The sequence below is a fragment of the Miniopterus schreibersii genome, assembly GCF_964146895.1.
Source record: "Miniopterus schreibersii genome assembly, chromosome: 18".
Taxonomy (NCBI): domain Eukaryota; kingdom Metazoa; phylum Chordata; class Mammalia; order Chiroptera; family Miniopteridae; genus Miniopterus; species Miniopterus schreibersii.
The window spans coordinates 18,505,740-18,523,332 of record NC_138121.1 but is presented as its reverse complement, the minus strand read 5'-3'; the positions used below and the strand labels follow the sequence as shown (position 1 = coordinate 18,523,332).

General features: G+C 49.7%; 1 protein-coding gene across 2 annotated transcripts in view; it reads left to right on the top strand.

Moving 5' to 3' along the window:
* IL34 (interleukin 34) overlaps positions 1-17,593 on the top strand; it is a 50,855-nt gene that overhangs the window by 3,560 nt on the left and 29,702 nt on the right. Inside the window, exon 1 of one of the 2 annotated variants that reach the window (XM_081117838.1) lies at positions 1,422-1,534. The exons of the other annotated variant lie outside the window; for it this stretch is intronic. The gene's annotated coding sequence lies outside the window, so the exon portion shown is untranslated. Of the gene's footprint in view, positions 1-1,421; positions 1,535-17,593 lie in introns of those variants that run through there. 2 annotated transcript variants of the gene reach the window in all.

The following is a 17,593-nucleotide window of genomic DNA, read 5'->3' as shown; positions in this document are numbered from 1 at the left end:
AGCGAATGTTTACATTCTGGCCCAGAACTTTCCCACCCCGTCCAAGCCCTCACTTCTGGTGTTCTCACCTACATGTCTCCTCAATCCGCCCTTCCCTCTTTCCTAAGAGCCAGAACTTCCCCACTTCCTTGTCTTTTCACTTTCTCAGATTACTAAAATCTCTTCATAAGCATTTTTTAAAACTACCATAATTATTGGTATTAAGTACATTTACATTGTTATGAAACATCTCCAGAACTTTTCCATCTTGCAAAACTGAAACTCTGCGCCTTAGCCAGTTTGGCTCAGTGGTTAGAGCGTCAACCAGCAGACTGAAGGATCTCAGGTTCTATTCCTCACTGGAGGATATTTTTTCCATTGCTTTTCAGAGAGAGTGAGAGGGAGAGAGAAAGAGAGAGAGAGACACCGATGTGAGAGAGACACATGGATTGGTTGCCTCCCCCATGCACCCCGACTGGAACCAGGAATCGAGCCTGCAACTGAGGTACATGCCCTCGGCTGGAATCGAACCTGGGACCCTTCAGTCCGCGGGCTGGCGTGCTAGCCACTGAGCCAAACCAACGACGGCATACACCTGACTTTCGTATAACCTGTTTTTTTACCCCCACTCAAATGCATGTCATGGAAATGCCAATACGTGTAGGTCTCCATCCTTGACGGTGGCCGCATACTACCCCATGCTGTAGGAGAGTAATTCAAGCAACCCTACGAATGAAATTCAGGTGGCTGCCGAGTTATCACTGCTGCAGGGACAAACGTCTCTGCGACGAGGCTTCGTTTACCTGAAGGAATGAAAGTTACTGTGTGTATTTGTTGTTCTAAGAAGCAGGCCAGAGCTAATACATTCAAATGTGTTACTCCCCGCAGTCACCCAGGAGGCTGGGCACTTCATCTCAAGGCTCTGCCAGCCCTCCAACGGTGAGGGGCAGAGCAGCGCGGGATGCCCAGAGGACAGGCGCGGGGCAGGCGCGGGGCAGGCGCGGGGCAGGCGCGGGGCAGGCGCGGGGCAGGTGGAGAACAGCCTGGCCGCGGGAGGAGGCAGTGGCTGCCCCTCTCAGCCCGGCCCTCTTAGGGGTGCCGATTTCTCCACATACCGGCCAACACTTGTTATTTTGTCTGGCGCTCCTTTGATCCCCTGCAAGGTTTGTTAGTCTCCCCACTTTACAGATAAAGAAACTGAGGCTCGGGGAAGACTCCTGGCGTGCTCGCGGTCAGGCAGGGTGCCGCGGCGGAGCGGGGGGCCCCCCGGGCCTGCAGCCGCGGCTCCTCGGTGGGGTCGCCCCGCGTGCCGGGCCTGGCCCTTCAGGGCGGCGGCCTTAGCCGCGCTCGGCGCCCTGGCGCGGCCCCAAGGATTCCAGAAAACGCGCGCCCGCCCCGCGCCCGCCCCGCGCCGCCCCGGCCCCGGCCCCGCGAGATAACCCGGCGCCGCCCGCCCACCCGGCGGCCGCGCAGCGAGCCCGCGCCCCACCGCACCCCGGACCCCCGCCCGCTCCAGCCGCTGCCCGGGGGGCTCAGCCCGAGGAGGCCGCGCGGGGTAAGGGGGAGGCCTCCGCTACGGCCGCAGCCTCAGGGGCGCCCGGGTGGTCCTTGCCCTCCGGGCAGGGGAGGGGTCTCCTTGGGGGTCACCGCCTCCTCCCTGACGGGGCTCGGAGGCACCAGGTTGGGCGCCGAGCAGTTGGATTGCAGGGTTCGCCGGGATAGGGGCTGTTGAGAGAGCCGCAGGCACCCTGGGCTGGAATCCCGCGTTCTGCCACCTGCTTCCTGTGCGACCGTGGGCAAGTGACAGGCCTCTCCAGCCCCACTGTCCTCGCCCTAAAGTAGGGGATAAAAACAGGACCTCCCTGCACTGTCTCACACTCATTAAGAGGGGCTACTGTAAGAAAACAAAAGCAAAACAAAATGAGTGCTGGCCCCTATGTGGAGACATCGGGACCCTCGTGCATTGTTGGTGGGATTGCAAAGTGGTACAGACACTGTGCAGAACAGTTTGGCAGTGTCTCAAAAAATTAAAAACTAGAACTGCTATACGATGGAGCAATCCCACTTCTGAGTATATACCCTACAGGACGGAATGTTCATAGCAGCATTATTTGCAAAAGCCAAAATGCAGAAGCCATTCAAATGCCCATCCACAGGGGAGAGATAAACAAGATGTATATACAGGCAATGGAATAGTATTCAGCCCTAAAAAAATGCTACGGCGCAGACGAAACTTGAGGGCATTATGCTAAGTGAAATAAGCCAGGCACAGAAAGACAAATGCTGTGAGTTTCCACTTATTTTATTTATTTGTTTTTTATTGATTGATTGATTGATTGATTTTTAGAGAGAGGGGGAGGGGGTGGGAGAGAGAGAGACATCAATTTGTTGTTTCACTAGAGAAACATATATTTGTTGTTCCTCTTATTTATGTATTCTTCGGTTGCTTCTTGTATGTACCCTGACCAGAGATCAAACACAAAACCTTGGTGTATTGGGAGGACTCTCTAACCAGCTGAGCTACCCAGCCAGGGCTCTGTATGATTCCACTTATATGAGGTACCTAGAATTGTTAAATTTATAGAAACAGAAAGTAGAATGGAGGTTGCCAGGGACTGGAGGGAGGGAGGAATGGAGGAATTATTATTTAGTGGGTATAGAGTTTCAGTTTTGCAAGATGGAAAGAGTTCTGGAGTGGGTGTTAGTGCTGGGTGCACAGCAATGTGAATGTACTTAATACATTCACTGTACGCTTAGAAATGGTTAAAATTTTGTTATGTGTATTTCAGCACAATTTTAAAAACTGGGCAAAGAAATAGTACATGCCTTACAGGTTTTTGTGGGAGTTGAATGACTCGGGGTATGTGTGAACCACTGTTAGTGCAAGACTTTCTGCCTTGTGGACCCAGGAGCTGGAGGGTATGTGTGTGTCCCTGTGAGGAGCAATGTGCCATTCTGCGTGAGATGCTCAGGGTAGGGTTCAGGGCAGCCTCCCTGGAGGAGAAACTGGAGGCCTTTTGAAGGGTTCCTGGCGTTTGTGGGATGGGTGGATTCCAGACATCGGAAAGTCCCTGGCAGAAAAATCACTTCCACTAAGGGGCAGTTTGCAGGGAGGAGATTTTGGCTCTGCCTGGAGAACTTGTGATCGGAGCTGTTTGAATGTGGAGCAAGCTGCCTCATGCGGTGATGAGCTCCCTGTTAGTGGAGGCATGTAATGAGAGGCTGGGCAAGCTGCAGAGGAGACTCCTGCATGAGGGGGTGGAGCTGGAGGGTCTCCTGAGTTCTGCACCTGTCTGATGTGATTCAGTCCAGGCAAAGCTATATGGAACAGGCCTGTGTAAAGGTGGGACCCAAGTCAGAGGGAGGGGATAGGCAGGTGGGAAGGCTTGCTGCCAGCCCCCTGCCCTAAATAACAGTAATAATACCTGCTGCCTTTTACTCTGGGCCAGCACTGTGTTAAATGTTGAATAGGCTTGATGTCAAATCCTAATCACAACCCTATGCGGTGGTTGCTACTATCATCCCCATTGCCCAGCTGGGAACCCAAGCCCAGGGGTTAACTCACCTGCCCCAGGCTATCCAGTAGGTGGTAGAGCTGGAATTTGAACCCAGACAGGTTGGTCCCACCCCTATATGTGTACTTGGGGTGGAAATCACCAAAATCTTCCTCCCCTAAGCCAGCCACTCCCTGCCACCCTGCCTCTGGCCAACTCCTGACACCCTCACCGGTTCCGATTTAGCTGTGGTCCGCTTCCCTGCTGGTGAGTCAGTGCTGCCCGCCTCTTTCTGGCTGACATCTTGGTAAGCCAGGCCCTGCCTTCTTGGTGCTATAGGGTTGAAGGATAACTTTGTGCAGAAAATGCTGGCTGTGATTGGGAGCCAGGCTCCCTGTCACTCAGCACCCCCCTTGTCCTTTCATTGAACTGGACCTTCTTTAACAACTCTCTTCCTGGGCTCAAAGTCTTTCCCAAAGCTCTTGAGTTCATTTTGCCTTTTTTGCAACCGTGTTTTTTTCCAGCCCAAGCTCTCTGGGTGCCAAGACCTCGTCCACGTGATTTGATTTGTCTAAGTTCATAGTCAAGCACCCACAAGGCAATCAACACTATCTCTAATCGTAGCAGTACGGTAGCCTCCTCTGTTCTCAGATCCGATCAGGATTACAGAGGAAGCCCTGGCAGAGACGGTGATTTGTCTAGAACGACACAGTTAGCCGGGATGGCATTCATACCTTACGAAGGCACGCCTCTGTGCCAGGCAGGGTGCTCAGCCCTGTGCAGGGACTCTATCACCGAACTCATACAGAGCCCAGGAGGCGAAGAACTGTGTTATTCCCATATTGCAGATAAGCAGACTGAGGCTTGGGAGGTTAATCGTGTTCAGAAGCCTGGATTTTATCTTGTCCCTGCTGCTGCCGTTAGGTTCTGTGTCGCTGGTCTGAGCAGTAATATTGGTGCCGCTCACTGCTTGGTGGAATAACATACATTTCAGCTTTCTCCCCACTGCTGCCTGGTAGTCTCACTGCCACCCTGGAAGTGGGCCTTGGTAGTGCCATTTTTATGAATGAAGAAGTGAGTAGGAGCTCCCCAGAGTCCTGCTGTGGAAGGGGCACACCAGGGCAGGGTGGTGGCCCCCTTCGCTCTGCACTGGGTCACAGGCTACAGAGCCCTCTTGCTTGCCTCCTTGGAGGGGCTGTCCCAGTGAAGCCGCGACACACATGGGCCAGCAGACAAGCTGGCCCGGCAGAGGCTGGGCTGGGGCCAGGTGCTTTCCAGTGTCTTCCTGCAGCTGGGAAACCTTTGGGTGTCATCTCTACAGATGGTCCTGGTCCTGCCTGCTTGGCTTCCCCTCCCAGCCAAGAGGAGGCCAGTCCTCTCCCTGTCTGTGGAAATCATGCAGGCAACGTGATTTTTGACTGTCAGGCTGCAGTGACAGAGTTCTGGAGCCCTTAACCCAACCATGAAAGGCAGGGCCATTAACTTCACAAGAGGAAGCTGAGGCTGGTTCTGGATTTGGGACTTAAACTCTGGGCTGTCTGGCTGCAAAGCCCATGATATTGGCTGGACAATTTTTATTCTATGCTTTGTAAGCTTTCTTTAAAAAAAATAGTGAATGGGTGTTTGTTTGTTTTTAAAGGACAGTTTAGATTTACAGAAAAATTGAGCAGAAAGTACAGAGTTCCATGTAGCCACCCTACCCTGGATACACAGTATCCTTGTTATTAACATGTATTATTAGTGTGTTACGTTGGTTTACAATTGCTGAATTGATATTGATAATTATTATTATTAACTAACATTCCTAGTTTGCATTAGGGTTGACTCTTGGTGGTGTGTATTCTATGGGTTTTGACAAATATATAATGACATTGTGACCCTTGTGATCTCCACAGTTACAGTTGTACAGAAGAGTTACTCTGCCCTACAGATCATCTGTGCTCCACTTATCACCCCTCCCTTCCCGCAACCCCTGACAGCCACTGATCTTTATACCATCTGCGTGGTTTCACCTTTTCTAAAATGCCAACTGGTTGGAACCATACAGGATACAGCCTTCCAGATTGGTTTCTTTCACTTAGAACTATGCGTTTACAGTTCCTTCATGTCTTTTTGTGGCTTGATAGTTCGTTTCTGTTCAGTGCTGAATAATGCCTCATTGTATGGATGTCCTGTAGTTTTTTAATCCACTTACTTATTGGGAGGTATCTTGGTTGCTTAAGGTTTTTGGTGATTATGAATGAAGCTGCTATAAACATGTGTATGCGTGTTTGTATTTATTTAGTTGGGTGAATACCTAAGAGCATGATTGCTGGATTATATGGTAATACTACACTGAGCTTGTAAGAAGCTGCTAAAGTATCTTCCAAAGACTGTACTGTTTTGCGTTCCCACCAGCAATCAATGGGCTTCTGCGTTCTTACTAGCATTTAGTGTTGTCAGTTCTTTTGGATTTTCGCCAAAAAGTAATAGGTGTGTAGTGCTCATTGTTGTTATAATGTGCAATTCTTTAATGAGATAAGATGTTCATCTTTCCATGTGCTTATTTTGTCATTCACTTATCTTTTTGGCAGGATGTCTGTTCAGATATCTTGTTCATTTTTTAATTGGGTTGTTTGTTTTCTTATTGCTGAGTTTGAAGACTTTTTTTTAGATGTATTTTAGATCCAAGTCCTTTATCAGATATGTCTTTTGTAAATATTTTCTCTTCATTTTCTTAGCTGTGTTTATTGCAGAGCAGACGTCTTGAATTTTAATAACGTTTAGCAGTGGGTGTGTGTTTTTCATGGATTGTGCTTTTGTTGTATCTAAAAACTCACCACCAAACCCAAGGCCACCTAAATTTTCTCCTATGTTATATTCTAGAAATTTTATTATTTGCCTTTGGTATTTAAGTCTAAGATCCAGTTAGAATTAATTTTTGTGAAAGGTATAAAGGTCTGTGTCCCGATTCCTTTTTTTATGTAAAAGCCCACTTTGTTGAAAAGACTATATTTTTTCTATTGAATTGCTTTTGCTTCTTTGTCAAAGGTCAGTTTCCTATATTTATGTGGGCCTTTTTCTGTGATCTGTTCTGTTCTGTTGAACTATTTGTGCATTCTTTCGCCAATACCACACTGTCCTGATTACTGTAGATTTACACTAAGTCTTGAAATCAGGTTGTGTCAGTCCTCCAACTTTATTCTCCTTCAGTATTGTGTTGGCTAGTCTAGGTCTTTTGCCTCTCCATATAAACTTTAGAATCATTTTGTAGATATTTATAAATTAACTTTCTGGGATTTTTATTGAGATGGCATTGAATCTATAGCTCAAGTTGGGGAGAGCAAACATCTTAATAATATTGAGCCTTCCTATCCATGAACATGGAATATCTCTCTATTTATTAGGTCTTCCTGTTAGCGGCAGAAATACAGCACCAGATGTTAGACTGATGGAGTCAGATGGGACCTGGTTTCAGCAATCTCAGTACTTGAGTTCTGGCTAAGAAATAATTCAGAGCCAAGACTCCAACTATAAGAGAAAGTCTATTTAGAAAGTCACAGAGGTAGAAGAAGTGAGCCAGAGAAGAAATGGGCTCAGGAAACAAGTTACAGAGGCAAAGGAGGGCCACTGGGGTTTAGGAGAAAGAGAGGCTAAGAAAGTGCTCCTGGGGGAAGGGTGGGAAAAGCATGGGTGTGCTCCACAGAGAGAACCACACAGGGTCCTCCATCCTGAGGGCTTTTATCTGAGGTCTTAGGGGAGGATCTCAATAGAATATTCATCAGCTTTCCAGGTATGTCTCCTCAGGGTCATGGTCTCCACTGATTGGTCTGTGCCAGGGTCATTAGTCATTGCAACTGCTCCTCAGGTCAGTGATGGCATTGTTCTGCCTGATTTTGCTGCTTTTCTGAGTTGGAGCTGAAATACAGCTGAGGCCTAGATGTAATTTCCAGGGGTTAATGCTTAAGAGAGTGGTCTTGCAAGGGCTTATAGTCTTGTCCATTTCTAGGCACCCAGGACTCTCCCCCCCGGTGACCCTCTGTACCCAATCCATCATTCCTGCCCTGACCGCCTACTGCAATCCTTGATTTTTCCCCTCAAAGTTCTATAGTTTTTCTTCTATAGCTCTTCCACATATTTTGTTAGATTTAAACCAAAGTATTTCATTTATTTGGTGTGAATGTAAATGGTATTGTGTTTTTAATTTCAAATAGTTAATATATATGCACAGGAAAAAAAATTCAAAAGATACAGATTGATTCACAGTGAAAAGTAGCTTCCTCTCCATCCTATTCTTTAGGCCTCTGTGTTCATCTATCCAAAGACAATCACTGATACGAGTTTCTTGTGGGTCCTTCTAGAGATTATATGTACCTACTCAAGCTCATATTCATATTTATTATTCATTCAACAAATAGCATGAGCATTTACTATGGTCCAGGCACAGAAGATGGGGCAGAAAACAAAAGGAAGTCTTGCTCTCATGGAGGTTACATTAGTTGCAGTTGGCATCACCGGCTGATTCTTCAGCCCTTTCAAGAACTTTACCTGGCAGGTACTATCCCTGTGGGAGAGCTGAGGGCTGAAGAAGCCAATTAAATTTTCTAGGAGCTAAGGCAGAGAGGCTGGTCCTGCAGAGAGCTAGGGGAAGGACAGATGCTGCTCAAGGCTAGAGGAAGCAGGTTCTGGAAGGGTGGAGAAGAGGAGGAGGTGAGGAGGCAGCTTGAAGAGGCTGCCAGCCCAGTCTGGGGCCAGATTCTTATCAGACTAAGGGCTTGTTTGCAGGTGGCTGCATTTTAATTTCTGGGTTTTGTTTCTTCTCTAGTTTCTTAGACACGTTCTCCTGGGGACAAGTCTAACCTTGTTTGGCTGACCTCAGGAGAAAAGGGATTTGCCCATGCTGAGACCAACACTGCCAGGCAATGGCCAAGGCATCCCCGGAGCCACAGAGGGGACCATGGTCATGACAGGCTGTGGTGAACAGCCAGGGAAAGGCAGTGAGCTGCTGGGAACTGGGAGTCTACGTGGCAGATCTGTGCCAACTCGGCTTCCCGGCCTGGGTCTCCCTCCCAGGCTGGGGGTGACTCTCCTAGACGTGGCACTGGGCTCTCTGGCATCTTATTTCCACCTTTGCCTCAGACAGTGGAGCCAGCGGATGCCCTGCAGCCACGTGTGTGCTGCCTCCATCCGGCCCAGCCATGCCAAAGGTGCTTGTGTCCAACTGCAATGGGTGCGGAGCTGTTATTGTCTGTGTGTATCACGCATGTAGTACGAAACCACTGACCAGGCCCAGGGCCAATAACTGTCAATTTCATTCCCAATTTGTAGATGAAAAAACTGGGGCTCTGAAGCCAAACCTATGCTGATGCCCATAGCACTCCATGGCCTCTGCGGGGTCCCAGCACTCAGGTAGAGGCATGTACAGTGGGGTCTTTCTCCCCAGCTCCACTGCCTCTCTCAGGTGGGTGCCTGATGCTGACCTCCTGGCGGCTGAGCTGAGCCACTTCCCCCCTCTCCGGCTCTTGGGTAGTTCTCTGTTCCCACCTTCCCGAGTGGCACTGCTTTGGGCCATTTCTGACTCGATGATTTTCTAGGGGCCCGCCTCTTAAAGTGGAGTTACACTCTGACAGGGTCCAGCCAGTTCTACGGTTCTTGTTACAAACTGCCAGGTACAACCAATCCAGAAAGACTGGAGTATTTTGTCAATGAGCAAGTATCAGACATATGCGTCTCTTACCAAATATGTCTAATTCCTGAAGGCAGAAAGGATTTACTTACATGATGGTTTACCCTCTGTCCAAATGTCAGCAAAGTGGTACCAATTTTATTGGTAAAAGGTGATTCTCTACCCAGCTGTACTTCCCTGGAATGGAACAGGCAAATGCCTGGGTGGCTCATTTCTCTCATGCCTGAGAGAAATGTCCTCTAGCCACTTTCAGGCACATGAACTTCCATTAGGGACTCCTTAGAGGTCACCTTCCTTCATTTCAGGGCTTGGAGGAATGGTGGTGTCCTGGCCACCAGCTTCTACATATCATTGTTCCCTTAGTGAATGTGTTCATCAGATCACTCCCTTGCTCAAGAACCTGCACTGGCTCCCTGCTGCCTGTCACATCAGGAGCTGCTTGGCTTTTAAGGCCCCCTGTAGTCTGGCCTTGTCCTGCCTGTCCGATGTAAGATTCCCAAGACACCCCAGCACAACCTCTCTGCTCAGGACAAACGACCTTCTGACCCCAGACAGGGAGGTAATGGGGGAGACTGAAGGGCAAGGTACACAGACTTTCGAGCCTCTTAGGAAATGCAGAAGGCAAACCCATCCTCGCTGAAGACAAATGGCTCCTCCCTAAGCCCAGCGGCCCTGAGCTGCAGCCAGAGTGGCCTGCCCTGACCTGCTCCGGTCTGAGCGGCAGCCTCTGAGTTCTGACCCTGAAGTTGCAGGGAGCTCAGGTTACACCTCCTGCCCCACCTTCTTGTGGGCTCCATCCCCTAGGCCAGGCCTTCCTGGCCTTATAGTCAGGCTCTTCTGGCTGCACAAAGCTGCTGGGTAGGGGAATGTGGTCTATTCCTTTTGCCTTCAGGCCATCCTGTAACGTGGAGATATCGGCAAGGGTTCTGGGGTCAGCATAATTAGATTCAGTACTTGCTCTGGCACTTGCTAGCTGTGTGACCTTGGGCAAGTTGCTGAAATTTCTGTTTTGGTTTCCTCATCTTTAAAAAGAGGGTGAGAGTTTCTAACTGTGGATGTTTGTTTATGGGAGAGGCTGGGATTAAATGACCTAAAGTGACTAACGTTAGCTGTTATTATTACTACCCTCATCACTGTCCCCTTGGTGCTTTTATCCCAGCTGAGGTAGTCCCAGCTCTGTCTCCTGGTCCACTGCCAATGTTATCAATCCAAGTTTTATGAGCCCAAACATCCCCGAAACAGAGACAGCACCCTCTTCATGGCCACCCCCTGCCCAAACTGAAAAATGAAATCTTGCCATTTGTGCCAATATGGATGAACCTACAGGGTATTATGCTAAGTGAAATTAGACAGATACTGTATGACTTCACTTATATGGGGAATTAAAAAACACACAAAACAGCCCTGGCTGGTGTGGCTCAGTTGGTTGAGAACTGTCCCATACACACAGAGGTCACCGATTTGACTCCCAGTCAGGGCACATGCCCAGGTTTCAGGCTCCATCCCCAGTAGGGGGCGTGGAGGAGGCAGCTGATCGATGATTCTCTTATTGATGTTTCTATCTCTCTTTCCCTCTCCCTTCCTTTCTCGGAAATCAATAAAAACATATTAAAAAAATAAAAATAAAAGATAGAGCAAGAGGTGCTTGTTTAGGCCAGGCACTTGGAAGCGGTAGCAGGAGGCGGAGGCTGGTGGAACGTGCAGCTGTGAGGTGTCTCTGAAAGAAAGCTCAGGAAGGTCAGAAGGGGGGAGAGGATTCCAGCTGGAGTCCTTTCATCTGATGTTTGGGTTTAGGGCTGTTTTAGACTGTGACTGCTCGTCTGCTTGGGTGGGGTGAGGAGGGAACCTGGGGCTGATAGAACCTGAGGTTGCCCACCCCTTGAACCTTCTGTTGAGGAGAAATGGGCCCGACTGCCAGCCCGTGGGCCACTGACTCCGGTAACAAATATTTCTGGAGATTCTGAAACAACCCTCCTTGCCCAGGTTGGTCCCCTCATGAGGGACATTGAGCTGTTTCTCCTCATTTGTCAGGAGTACAGGCCTCTCTTCCCCCAGGCCCATCAGCCGCTCCGGGCTCCCTCTGAGCTTTTCATCTTTGTGTGCTAAGCTTGTGTCACAAACACAAGTAGAACAGAACTGAACTCTGATGTGAAGACTTCATGACCTGTTTAAGAAGCGTCATGGTCTATAGGGTGGCATGGGGGAGTGGTGGAACCAGGACAGTGCTTGGGTCAGCCTTGGTATTTGTGAGTAGGGAGGAGGGCATGCGGCCTGGTGAGGGGCTTGGGGATGTCCCCCGGGTTCCAGACCTTCCCTTTCCGAGTGGGTCAGGGACAGAGGCTGCTGTGTCTCACTCCCCCTTAGCTGCCATACTGATGCCAGTTAGCAGAAAACTCACCCCAGCCTCCACCCCGCCTCCCTGCATTAATTAGTTAGCACAGCGTTTGCATTCTCCTCATGATAGGCACTGAGCTAGGAATTCCGTGGGGCTTGTGGTCCAGCAGGGAGAGAAATGTGGGCCTATTGATGAATGATTGTTTAATTACAGCTATGGAGCACAGCCCCGTCGCTTTTGGAAGGTGTAACAGACAAAATCTGTTGGTGAGTCAGAAGCAGAGCCTGTGCGCCAGGGCTCTTGGAAGAGCAGGGCTTGAACCCAAAGTCAACAAGTGTGAGGCCAGACCTTTGCAGGAAAACAGGCCTTGTGTGACCAAGATGCTCCCCACAATGGGGGCCTCTGCAGACAACCCCTTTCCCCTCTGCCGCTTCTCCCCCACACCCAGCTCGAGGAAGTTTCTCAAGCTCCATTTCTCAGGCGGGTGAAGTGAGGCTTAGAGAAAGGGACTGATTTGCTTTCTAGGTCCCAAGTTGGTAAGGAGAAGCCAAAGCCAGGTTTCCCGGCACCCTGCGTGGGCCTGCCCTTGCCCCAACAGTCCATCCTCTGTGAGCCAAAAAGTTGGACACAAAGCTGCTCTGTTCACCGAAAATTCCATTTTCCCATGTTCTCTACTAGGGACATTCCTGAATTGGTAAAAAAAGGGCCTGGTTCAGTCCAAGTCCTGGCAGTTGAGCAGCTGTGAAAGTCTGGAGACAGAGGCAGTTAGAAGCCTGAGACTTCAAGGAGCTCCCAGCCTGAGCCCAGAGTAGATGCTCAGAACACTGCAGCCAAGTCAAAGGGAGAGGGGTACCAGGGACCTGGGGGGCACAGAGGGACAGCCCCTTGGAGAAGGGGCAGCTGGAGCAAACTGGGGGCTGGCAGCCTTCTGTGGGTTCAGGGCAGCTTGGGAGAGAGTCTGGAGGGTGTGGGGCAGGGGAGATGGAAGGGGAGGCAGGGAGAGGGAGAATTAGGTGGAAGGTTAAGGGGGGGGCAGTCCTCTCAGAAAACAGCAGGTGCAAAGGGGTTGAGACTAGTCAGCCACTGGGGGGGAGCACAGGGCGGGGGCCTGATCCCCTGGCGATCCCTGGAGCAAAGGGTCAGGAGCGCCTTGTCCTATGGGAGGAAGGCTGTTTTAACCTCTTTGAGTCTGAGAAAAGCAGAAAACGTTTCCGCTTTCCCCTCAAATGCAAATGCCCACTTATATGCAATATTTTTTTAGTTATTTTTACTTTTTTATTATGGTAAAATGTACACAGCATAAAAATGACCATTTTAAACCATTTAAGTATACAATTCAGTGACATTAAGCACATTCACAATGTTGTATGACCGTCATCACTATCTGTTTTCCAGAACTTTTTCTTTATCTCAAAGAGAAACTCTGTCTCCACTAAACAACTCCCCTGACAACCTCTATTCTACTCCCTGTCTCTAGAATTTGCCTGTTCTTGGTGCCTCAATACATATGCAATTTTTAAAGAACAGCTTATTGAGGTAAAATTGACATGCAGGGAACTGCACAAAAGTGCACACTTTGCTAAATTTTGAATATATATCCCATAACTCTGGCCGGGAATCGAACTGGCAACCTTCAGGTGCATAGGACCATGCCCAACCAACTGAGCCACACCAGCCAGGGCAGATAGGGACTCTCTTATCACCACCCAAACTCCCCTGGTGCCTTTTGAAATCCCTCCCCCCCCAACCACTGGTCTGCTTTCTCTTCCTTCGGCTTAGTTAGGGTTTTCTAGAGTTTTATATAAATGGAATTACAGAGCATGTACTCTTTTTTGGGAGGTCTGGTTTTATTCATTCTGCATAATTATTTTGAACTTTTTTCATGTTGTCTGTGGCATGTATCAATTGTCCATCCTTTCCATAACAAAGTATTCCATTGTATGGACCTACCATAATTTTTTTATCCACTACCTGCTGATGGATATTAACTATGTTTTTCCAGCTTCTGGTACTAGGAAGTAGAAATACGGTGGGTTTTTGTACGTTGATCGTGTGCCCTGCAACCTTGCTGATCTCGTTGACTAGCTCGTCTTGTCCCAGTGCCAGGGGGAAAGCACTCAGTTCATTCACCTTTCAGCTCTAAGTTTCTCACAGATGCCCTTTTCCAGGTTGAGGAAATTCCCTTCTATTCATAATTTGCTGAGGGTTTCTATCAGGGGTGGATGTTGAATTTTATCAAAGGGGACAAAATCTGCATCTACTCAGATGATCACAGGTTGTTGTTTTTTTTTTTGGTTTGCTAACATGGGGAATTTATGATGATTTATTTTCAAATAAAGCCAACCTTTCACTCCTGGTACTGCGTGTGCTTAGATTAGATTAGATTAGATTAGGATGTGGGGATTCAGTTTCCTCCCAAGCATCCCGAGTCTTTTATTTTTATTGTTGATACTATTACAGCTGTCCCCCATTTTTCTCCTCTTTGCTTGCCCACCTCCACTCAGCCACCCCCCACCCGAGCCTTTACCACACCCTCTTGTCTCCCAATGAGATGGGCTCTGGGCCCAGTCCTGCCGGTAGAGGGAGGGAGGGGTAAGGGTAAGGGGAGAGCGGGGCAGCCTGGGCCTGCCCAGGTGAAGCCCCAGGTGTTGAGCCTCTTGCCTGAGATGCCCTGCCTCGCCCTGGGCTCATGGCCCAGCCCTTGCACCTTCTGGAGCCTTAGTTTCTGCAACAGCTAAATGGAGCTCGTGGTGGCTGGGCCGAGGGCAGGGCTGCGGCTAGTCTGTGTGCCCCACGAGAGGTCCCCTTCTGAGAAATGAAGGTAATGAACCTTGCTCCCAGGACTGCTGTATTCAGTGAGCCCATGGTGACAAGCCACTTAAAGAGAGGAGGTAAAAGCGTCCAGCTGCCGCTGGTTGGAACCCCGATGCCCCCTCATTAGCTTTTTGACCTTCTGCCAGTGGCTCGATGCCTGTAAAGCGGAGATCATGAGACCCGGGTTATGGAGGTATCAATGAGGTGGTCTCATTGCGCGGGGGAGCGAGCAAGAGCGTGGCAGGCATCGCGGGCACAGTGCGTGGCACTTGGGAAATTCTGGGTGACGGGTGCGCGTCTCACAGGTGCCCAGAGCCCGCCTGGAGCCAGCGTGCTCCGTGGCGGAGGCTGTCCTGGAGCTGGAGGAGCCTCAGAGGCGGTCAGGGGTGGAACTTCAGCAGCAGGGGCAGGCCTTGCCCCTGCCCTGGGTGGTTTGCAGGGGTGTGCCTGTGAATGCCTCCAAGGTGGGCGTGATCACTGTGCCGCACTCAGGTAGGTACCAGTGGGGAAGGGGGCTCAGAGCTAGAGCTAGCATTGGAGCTCAGATGCCCCGGTCATTTGGAGCAGTGGGCACCTTTCCAAAAGGTGGCAGGTCTCCCCAGGATTGATGCTAACTCTGGTTCCACATGGAGTGAGGGAGCTGAGAAAGGGAGCTGGGAGAGGAGGAAAGGATCACGTGGCCAAGGAAACTCTTGGTGGATCCTCTCCTTCCCCATCCCGGCCTTGTGCGCGGTTTTCCTCCAGCTTCTCGGGCTAGGGAGTGTTCAGCTGACCTATTTCTCTTCCTCTGTTGGCGCTTAAGCATCTGGCCCAAATGTCCAACTTATTCAGTCAGATATTGTTCCCCAGATGCTCTAGTTTCCCATGTGCCAAGCTGGCCCCAGGCTTGGAGACAGTGATGAGGCCAGACAAGGCTCTCTCCTCCAAGGCTGTTCTTGTGGGGAGACTGGCACACGAATGGCCAGTGCCAGGCAGAAGTGCCGCAGGGGGTGTGACCAGGAGTGACAGACTAAATCCTAACTGCTTCCCCTGACTTCCCCCTAGTGCAGAATCCAAGACTGCTGGAAGTGAAGGGTGGAACTGTGTTCTTCCCTCACCTCTGTCTTTCATGATTTGGGGAGCCTCTTGTTTAGAAACACACTGGAGGGGTTCTCAGAATTGAGGAAGGGTTGGTTTCCACCAGGTCCCTCTTACCCACTATTGTACCCATTTCCCAGCTGCTGTGGGGTTGCTGGGGCGGCCACGGAAAACAAACCCTGTGTCTTTCTCCAAGCCACCTAGCCAGAGATACCTGAGGGGTTACACTGCCCCACCCCCACCCAGGGGGCCACTGAGTCAGGGAGCTGAAACCGCAGCCTCCTGGCCTCATTTAAAAATGCTTCCGAGCCTCCAAGTCTCGCCCTTCCCTTGCCTTCTCCCCTCATTCCCTCACAGCTTTCTCCTGAGAGCAATAAACTGAATCACTCGATAGCTGGGTATCAGGCTCTGCTTCTGGGGAAGCCACTCCCAGACGGGCCATGAGTTCTGTGGTTTAGAAATTGGGGTTCTGGGATGGGAGAGTTCTTCCTTCCAGCTCTGAACTCTCTAAAACTGTGATTTACTGACTCACACAGCAAATTAGTGGCAGAGCCAGGCCCACAAACCACTCACAGCCTGAAGACACCAGGGATGAGGGTGGAGCCTGCCGGTAAAGGTGGTGCAGGTGCCAAGGTCTCCATGGTTCACCAGCTACATGCTCCCGATCGAGCTTCCTCTCAGGTAAGCACTGCCCCCGCAGTAATTATTCCAGAGATGTTGCATCTGGAACTCCACCCTCTTCCCTCTGCTTTGGAATAATTCACACTGAAGTGTGAAAGATTAGCAGCTCAGAGGGATGCATCTTGAAAGGAAGATTCTTGTTAACCCAAATACATTTTTTAAATCGATGGGCTTTTTGTAAGGGTGATGAAGTGAGTTGGCAAAATGCATGCGGTACAATTCTGTTTTTGAGGTCACAAAGGAGCCCCATATCAGCAGATTTCTCAGCTTTCCCAGGGATCAGCTTCCCCACCCCCGGATCTTCTCCTCACCCTCCTCTGCTGTCCATAATCAGACCACTTGTGTTGAGAAATGCTCCTGTGTCTTCCACAGGTTTCCACAACAGAGCCTGTTAAAGGTGTGAGTCATTGGAGGGGAAGCTGAGTCAGCTAAAGAAATAGTTTTGCCAAAAGTGCTTTTTTTTTTTTAAAGAACAGGCTGGTGGTTTGAGTTAAGCTGCCTAATAAGTGGCTTATTTCTCAGAAGAGTGGAGAACTGTATATGATTTAGTAAATTTCCACATCATTTTCCAAAGGGTTGGCATCATTTATTTTTTTATTTCTATTTTTTTATGTTTTTATTGATTTTAGAGAGAGGAAGGGAGAGGGAGAGGGAGGGGAAGAGAGAAACATCAATGATTAGAGTAATTGATCGGCTGCCTCCTGCACGCCCCCTACTGGGGACTGAGCCCACAACCTGGGCATGTGCCCTGACCGGGAATCAAACCATGACCTCTTGGTTCATAGATCAATGCTCAACCACTGAGCCACAACGCTAAGGCCAGCATCATTTATTGGCTCCATAAGGTTTGTGGCATTGGTCTGGGGACAGTGGGGGGAGGCACTCCTGAGGAATGGCAGCCACACTGCTCTGTGCCTTAACTATCCGAGTGATCTTGGGCAGGTCATTTACTTTTCCCCAGGCACAGTTTCCTCATCTGTAAAATGAATGGAATTGGATAGTCCAGAACCTTGTTACTCAAAGTGTGGTCTGCAGACCAGTAGCATCTGCAATGTCTGGGAGCTTGTTGGAAATGCAGACTCCCAGGCCCCACTCCAGACTCTCCGAGTTAGAATCTGTATTTTAACAAGATTCTCAGGCCATTTGTATGCACATCACAGTGTAAGGAACCCTGCTCTGGACCAGACTCAAATGTGGTCCTTAAAACAGTGTATCAGCCCAGCTGACGTGGCTCAGGGGGTGAGCATCCAGGAGATCAAAGTTCGATTCCTGGTCAGGGCACATGCCCTGGTTTTGGACTCGATCCCCAGTAGGGGGCGTGCAGGAGGCAGCCGATCAATGACACTCTCATCGTTGATATTTCTGTTTCTCTCTCTCCCTTCCTCTTTCTGAAATCAATAAAGACATATTTTTAAAAAACCACACACACACACACACACACACACACACCCCAGCGTATCACCATCCCCGGGGAGAAGCAGCTTGTTAGAAATTCAGGCCCATGGGCCCCATACCTACTGAATCGCCCGGCTAAGGGCGGGGCCTGGG